This window comes from Chaetodon auriga, chromosome 18, assembly GCF_051107435.1.
Source record: "Chaetodon auriga isolate fChaAug3 chromosome 18, fChaAug3.hap1, whole genome shotgun sequence".
NCBI classification, from domain to species: Eukaryota; Metazoa; Chordata; class Actinopteri; order Chaetodontiformes; family Chaetodontidae; genus Chaetodon; species Chaetodon auriga.
In genome coordinates, this window is record NC_135091.1 from 6,474,981 (window position 1) to 6,482,660 (window position 7,680).

Here is a 7,680-nt window from a genome sequence, read left to right on the forward strand (position 1 = left end):
CCTCATCCAAGAACTGTGAAAACTTCAGTTTGGCCTCGACCTTCTCCTCCAGCAGCCACTGCAGTTTTATACTTTTAGTGTTGCCATGGGTCTGTGCGGAGCCCCTCCCCTGACCCAGCCCACCCTTCTCTGGCCATGCGTGAAGCGTGCTGTGGTTGCTGCCTCCTCCCTGCTCCACCTGTGGATCAGCTAGAACATGAGACCCTCTGGACAGACACCCTGCAAGCTTCCCCCACCTTCTCTCCTCTCTCAATCGAGTCTGAAACGCTTCCTGGCTTTGCTTCTTGATAGAGCTGTGCAGGACGCAGGTCTCTCCTGAGCTCCAGCTGCACAGGCTGTCAGTGCCCTCGCTGCTGCTCCTGCTGCCTCCTGGACTGTTGCTGGGGACACTGGGGCTGGATGTTTGGCTGGGGGAGGACTGGTAAGATGAGGGGCCTATCAGCTCCTCCAGCCACACCTGGTCACCATTAAACATGGGGCAGGGAGCTGCAGAGGAGGCCCAAGATATTGGGGAAGGCTGCTTTGCTCTGCCTCTCTGGGAGAGGAAGCGGGCTGTGCTGCTTGTCCCGTCCATCAGCTTGAATCCTGTCTGCATGGATGTGCTCTTTCTCTAATTGTTGCAACTGGCAGATGATCCACGGTCCAGTGGACAGCTCCGATTTTAAAGAGTTCTACCCCAATCCTGTCTCATTATTGTGCAAGCCTGACCTCGAAGAGATCCAATACATTTCACTCTAGGCTGAACAGATGGCCTCCTTTAGTGCCAGGATAACCCCCTGCTATTTCAGGCAAGGGCATCCATGACTTAAAATTTAATGCAGAGAATATGGAGACATCCTCTTAGGTCAGTCTAACAAAAATATAACAGATTTTTTAATGTTTGCCCACAACCACCATATCTTTTCATGCTGAGATGTTCTGAGGCCAAAGTTAAAGACACCGAAATTCACAGCTCCTGCTGTTAATCTGCAGAAGATTCAGGTTTTGCTTGTTAATGAGAGGGAATTTTAGCACAATCCTAGCAAGTGTCTTCGCTAGTTGAGCAGAGCTTACTCCGAGGGTGCTGTTCTTAATTAGACCGTCCATTGATAGCAGAGCAGGAAAAGTTTTTTCAGCTTTTTCCAGGTCAGTGGTTGTAGAAGAGCATTGATCCAACAGAGCACACGGCAGCTGACACACAGACACACAGACTAATGGACGGACTTGTTGGTTAATGGATTACAGTCATCTTCACGCTATCTCTCATTAACAAAGGAGGGGTCTTTCAGACAGATGTTTGAAACGCAAAGAATGTTTCTCCTGTGGAGTCAAGGCTAAGACACCACTCTTGGAGTATGTACACTATGTTAAGTACAGAGCTAGATGCTAGCTTAGCATGAACACTGAAAACAGGGGAAAACAGCTAGCCTGGCTCTTCTGAAAGTTCACAAATATGTCACCTTTTTCATTTGATGGGGAGTTAGTTGCAACTGTTTCTGCAAGAACAACAGCAGGAACAGAGCTGTGCTCGCACTTTCCCCCTGCTTCAAGGTTTTACGCTAAACTAAGATAACTCCACCTCCTGGATCAAGCTATAAACATGAAAATAACACAAATAAGCATTTTTCCCAAAATGTAACACTATTCCCTTTCACATTGTAGTTCAATTGTGTTCTAAAACAATTTTCATTGTTTAAGTTGTAATAATTAATATCTATGCATGATCTCATCGATAATTCCATTGGTAATGAAAGATGTTTGTACGATCACCATAACTCAGGAAGACCCTGAAGCTAATCCCTGCTGCAGCTCTTCTCAATCTAACTCTCAATGAGACAGTGAATAACTGTATGTAATATAGAAGCAAAGCAATCCAAAAGACAAGTTCAAATCATTTGCTTTAACATAGTACTAAAGTGATGTTCTTCTTTCCTTCATCTACTGTCTATGCTACTTTAGCACTGTCCACACACAAATGCTGGAGGACATACATTCAGGCACTAACACACACACACAGTCACGCACACAACTCTCTATCCGTGACTGCAAGATGTGTAGTTTTCTAACTAACCTACTTGGCTATGGCTGCTGTTAAATGCACAGTTTCACGTCCTGTAATGCATCTGCATCTATTTACCTCTTAATTTAATCATCTCCTGATATGTATGCATTCTGAATCATGAAGGCGGCTTTCACATACTGAACCGTGCATTCATATGGGCATTCTGTAGCTCGAATGTTCATCAATATTCAGGTGGTTACATAACTGCATCGATAACACCTCTGTTTGTCTGTGCATGGGAGGAGTGTAAGAGATCAGGATTTGCAAGTGAGTGGCAGCAGTTTGACAGGAATTAAATGCTGCATGCCAAGCCAGGCATGCCAGTTGGAGTCTCCTTTATGTAAGAACCTAATCTAAAGCATAAGTTAAAAACTGATTTGAACTGAAATTGGAGGTTCATAGTCTTCTAGAATATGCAACAGGAGAAACTACAAAGTGCAGCATCCAACATTTCAAACCGTGGTCTTCTTGACTGTGTCCCACCACAATAAAACCCACTTGTGTTCTTGGCTGCAAAGATTTCTCAACCATAAGTCTTTAATTCTCCAAGGCATTATGATCTAATTTGATGTCTGACCATAAGACCACAGAGGAGACCTTCAACTTGCCCTACCTATACAGTCTTTCCCCCAGTTTTTCACTCAGATCAGACAGGGATAATATACTATACAGCGCATCCTGTCATGCAGGAGCCAGACTGTTTCGGTCTCCAGGGGTATCATTAGCGCCGCATCCGATATGTAGGGTTATAGCCATGACTGGGTGTCCTGCTGTGCGCCTGCGTTCCTCCAGACTTCGGCCCCACGCCCTGCCTGCTGCTACAGCCCAGCCGGCTCACAGGACACCCAAGGGACCACCTTGTCTGGTACCACGAGGAGCACCAAGCCTTCAGCAGACACAAATTCTGTATCTCTATATCATTTTCTCTCCACTCCATCCTGTTTTCCATTTTCTCCAGGCCCTCTCTATTGTGCCGCCCTTTTCTCACAATTTTCCAGACGGGCTGAGGCCTCCTCTATGATGAATGTCTTTAATAATCTCTTTTCAATCTCAGGAGGAGGAGAGGGGTGGGAGCCAATTTAGAACTATCGCCCTGACGGGAGAGACAGTCAGCCCATGGCTACCCAGAGGTAATGGTGCTGAAATGGATTCCTGCTACAAGCGCAGAGGTGGAGATAATTGGTGATGCTTGCTTGCTCAGTGGTTGCACTCTGCTTTCCCTCACTAGCTAGCTGCGTAGCAGCCTGGCTGCTGGTTGGGCTGAGCCTCTGCAGGGGCCACATTCTGTCCCTTACTAAGCCTGCAGAGCAGAATTAATGCCACAACTGATCAGCTCTGGCCACGAGGAAGTATGGCTTTGTGCTGCTCAGCTGTTGCTATAACAGTGTGTTTTGTCTCTGCTCAGCCTGCCCTTCTCATCAGATCAGAGCCCTGCTGGCTGGACAGGAGGTCGGTTTGATGCTTCTCAACATGACAAAATCCAGTTTAACTTGTGGCTGAATTACGGTAAAAAAACTGCATGGCACATATATTAGAGATGGCAGTGACAAAGAGCAGGCCGATTCTCTCCACACAGGCCAGACAAATCTAAAACGCCGGAAGAAAAGTAATCTTCTATTTCCACTCTGCACCATTTAACGTTTTTACCCTACAAACTGATAAAATGTGTCAGTGAATTAATAGCTTGTATGAGCGCACCAGAAAGCCCGACCTAAAACTTGAAGCGACGTGCTATCAGCAAGATCACTGCCTCCCTCTTCTGCTCGTCTTTCAAAGCAAAGCAGGGATTGATTGCAAATTGTTAGAAGCATTTTCAGAGAATCACTTAACCTGTTCCCATCTTCAGGTCTGCATATTGGATGTTCGAGTATGGAGCTCACTAACTGCGTCTTGTATCTTAGCCGAGCCTGTCAATAATTGCTAACTGGAACAGGTGCACTTGTGAAAAGCCAAGATGAGGAAACAGTGTGTCATCAGATGTGGCATCAGTAATCCATCTCATGCAGAGATACTTGTCAATGCCTCCGGACCTGTGGGGTCGCTTTCAGAGAACCACACTGCGCAATCAAATGCGAATGGGCTAAATTGAATAAGGGCCAGCTCACTCTGGAGGTGTAGAGATAGGTTTCCTGGGATCCCTGCAGAACACGCAGCGAGGTCTGCAATAACATCAGTCAGAGAGCAATTACAGACGCACATAATGCATACCACACAAGGGTGATGAGCGTCTGTTTCAAACAGGAAGCGTGTTAGCAGAGACAAAAGCAGTTTATAGTTTAATCTTTACAAAGCATCCACCAACGGCTCTGTGATGGATCAAAGACTTCAGGAATATAAATATTCTCTGCTCATATGAATACAGTAGATTTACAGCATCTTAATGTATAGCTTTAATTCTTGTGGGTTCAGTGGGAATGTACCCTGGATAATATTTCTATAAGGATGTGCTACTAGGGAGGGGGACCAGCTGACCTCAATACATGTCATTATCATACCACAGTTTTCTGTCAACAGAGCCTGTCATATCACTGTGTGTGCTCCAGTCACACAGCAAATGGTGACTGTAGCATCGTGCAGCAGATTAAATGAGTTGTTATGACAGACTTCGTGGGTGAACAGATGAAGAAATGAGCGCCACATGCAGAAACCCCAACTTCATCAACAGAAACTCAACTGGAGAAGACATCATGGTAGTAGCTTCTCTGTGGTTTCTGAGAAGTGCGGTCAAAGAACTGCAGACAATATAACAAAATATTCATGGTTGCCATGTTATATACTAATTAGTAATGCACACTCGTAATACTCTGGCATCTGAGTATATATTCAGGTTTTAGTTTACCTGTGGACTACTTTACTTTCATACACCATCAATTATTAAGCTAGACAGAGTACTTGTTCTATAAATATAATTATCACCTAGAAATATTCATAGCCCTTATTCCAGGTGATGCAAAATGTTGTCGCCTCTTTTTCTTCAAGTATTGTACCAGACCAATAACACATATTACCTATTCTTTAAAGCAGCCATCAACTGTAGTAGACAAGAGTCTACAGCCATATACTGTACGTCTGCACCGCATTTCATGGCAATCCAAAAGTTCCAAGCATACCTCACTCAAAACCATAAATATCACCACCATACCAAGTAGATCTCTACCACATTTCAGTTGTTGAATCATTTCGTCAAAGGATTACCAAAGTTGTTGTGCTTAACTCTCTGAGGACCATGAACGTGTGCACAAATTTAAATGGTGATGCATCCAATAATTGGATCGACAGACCATTGCCATCCGTAAAGCCACCCCACAAAAAACAACCTCTAGCATGTAGCCTTCCCCATGTAAACAACAGACAAAGCTTCTGTACTGTACATTCATGTGAGAGGCTACCGTGTATTAATAGATATGACAGACATCAGTTATCTCATTATATTGAATAAATGTTCACAAGATATCCAGTATGTAGGCATCAAGGCACCCACCGAGGTAATGTCAGTACAAATAAATTACTTTCAGAAAAAAATCTACCTACAAGTTTCTGGCAACCAACCAAGAAAACATATTTAGAGCAAATTGCTTGTCAAGAAGATAAATGCAGCAGCAAAGTATGAGAGTACTGGTTCCACGGTTGTTTTTCGGTAACTTTTCCTGTGGCGTCCTCACACACAGACACGCACACACACACACACACACAGGAAGGTTGCCAATTATAATGACTGTGTGATGAGGTTTCTCATACTGAGCCCCATGCTACCTTTGCCTCTAATCCTTTGTTATTAATTATATCTTCAACAAGCCTACACAGTTCTTGTGGTGTCAGCACCGAGTATCCATGGCAACAGCCGGTTGGTCCCAGCTCTCTGGGATGCGCACACATACACACACACACACACACACACACACACACACACACACACACACTCTGCTGCCTGACAAAACCGTGCTTCGCTGCAAAGATGCTCTGCTAACAAGATGGATAACTCGACTGTCGAAAAATACACAATAAAATTACAATAAACCCAAAATCCTGTATAGCTTACTCAGTTTGCAGCTAAGTAGATTTACTACCTCAAATACTGTACTTAAATACAATTTTGAGGTATTTTAATTGGGTGTTTAAATTTTATGATTTCATACGAAATGTTGTACTTTTGGTACTACTATATTTATGACAGCTATAGTTACTTTGCAGGTTAACATTTTAATACAAAACTACCTTCAACAGTTAATGCCAGGAACATGGTCTCGCAATGGCGGTTATAATCAAATAGTGACATTTTTAATGCTCTAGCATTTTGGAGTACTTTTATTTTTGATGCTTTAAGTACTTTAAGCTAATAATACTGTTTTTACATATCACAGTCTGTTTACAGGTCATGAGGAAAAGCTACTACTGCATATGAAACAAGTTGAATACAGCTATTTATGGCTCCAGAGGGAGCAAGGTTAAATTAATTGCCTCAAGTGATGTCACTTAAGTCAGCGCTGGTCAGGGCTGCAGACTACAAACTTGAAAATGAGAAAAACCTGGGAGTGTGCAGTTAAGAAAGAAATTAGCTTACTTTGTAGCGCGCTGCTCATCTCTGCTTCGGGCTAGCAAGTTGATGCTACGCTAGCCGCTGCTAGCATAACGCACCGAACTCTCTGAACCGACCGTTGGTGGTCGAGTTGCATTGTGGGTAGCGTGAGCGCGAGGTTTTGACACGGAAGAAGAATGATAGAAATAAAAATGACGATACTCTCGTTCTGCTGCGTTAAGGTGTCTGTCTTGAGTTCAACAATGTTACAGGAGGGTAATGTTAACTCAGTAGGAAGTAGTATCCAGTAACGGAGTACAATCTGGTGTCCTTACTTTTACTTTGGTTTTGAGTACTTCCTCCACCACTATCAGTCTGTTAAGGTCTGAACTTTTCCTTTATAAATGATACTAGTAAGTGCTATATATAGACTGTATGAGGTGTTATTTCAGTCCAGGAAGGAAAACCTCAGATATTTTTAATTTATCTGGAACCGCAGGATAGCTCATTAACTTCCAATTAGGGCTAATGTTAGTTCACTGAAAGCAGAGTAATTTGCATTTTGTTGTTCTTGCTGTGCTTTGCAGTTATATTTTAGTACCTGTAAAAATGGGCCAAGTGGGAGCTCTGTCATAACAAAAATTTTCTTTACACCTTTAAGTCTAAATTATGTTTTCTGGTGATGTTTTCCGCCTTGTCATTCTTCAGTAAACGATATACTTTAGAAAATGTAAACACAAAAACGAGGGTTTCCTCTTTTCAGTAAAATCCCACTTTAGTTGATCAGGAGCTCCCTCTTGTGGCGTCTTTCATCATGTACATGTAAGATGAGAGTGGATGTCCATCAGCTGAGGTTGGACAGACACTTAGGGACATGGAGCTTAATGACAGGACAGATCTGCCCAAAGATAACGCTGCTGAAGTTTCACCTCAGCTGGTTTACTTTCACAGGGAAGTGACTCCCAGCTGCCAAACACAAGGCCATCAGTCAGACAAGCTGTGTTTACAGTGTCACCACGGTGGATGACTACAGCTGAACAGCCCCATCTACTGCTGAGAAGTAAAAAGACCAGTGGTGGGGAAAAGTACTCAGATTATAGAAGTAAAATGAGCAAATGGCATA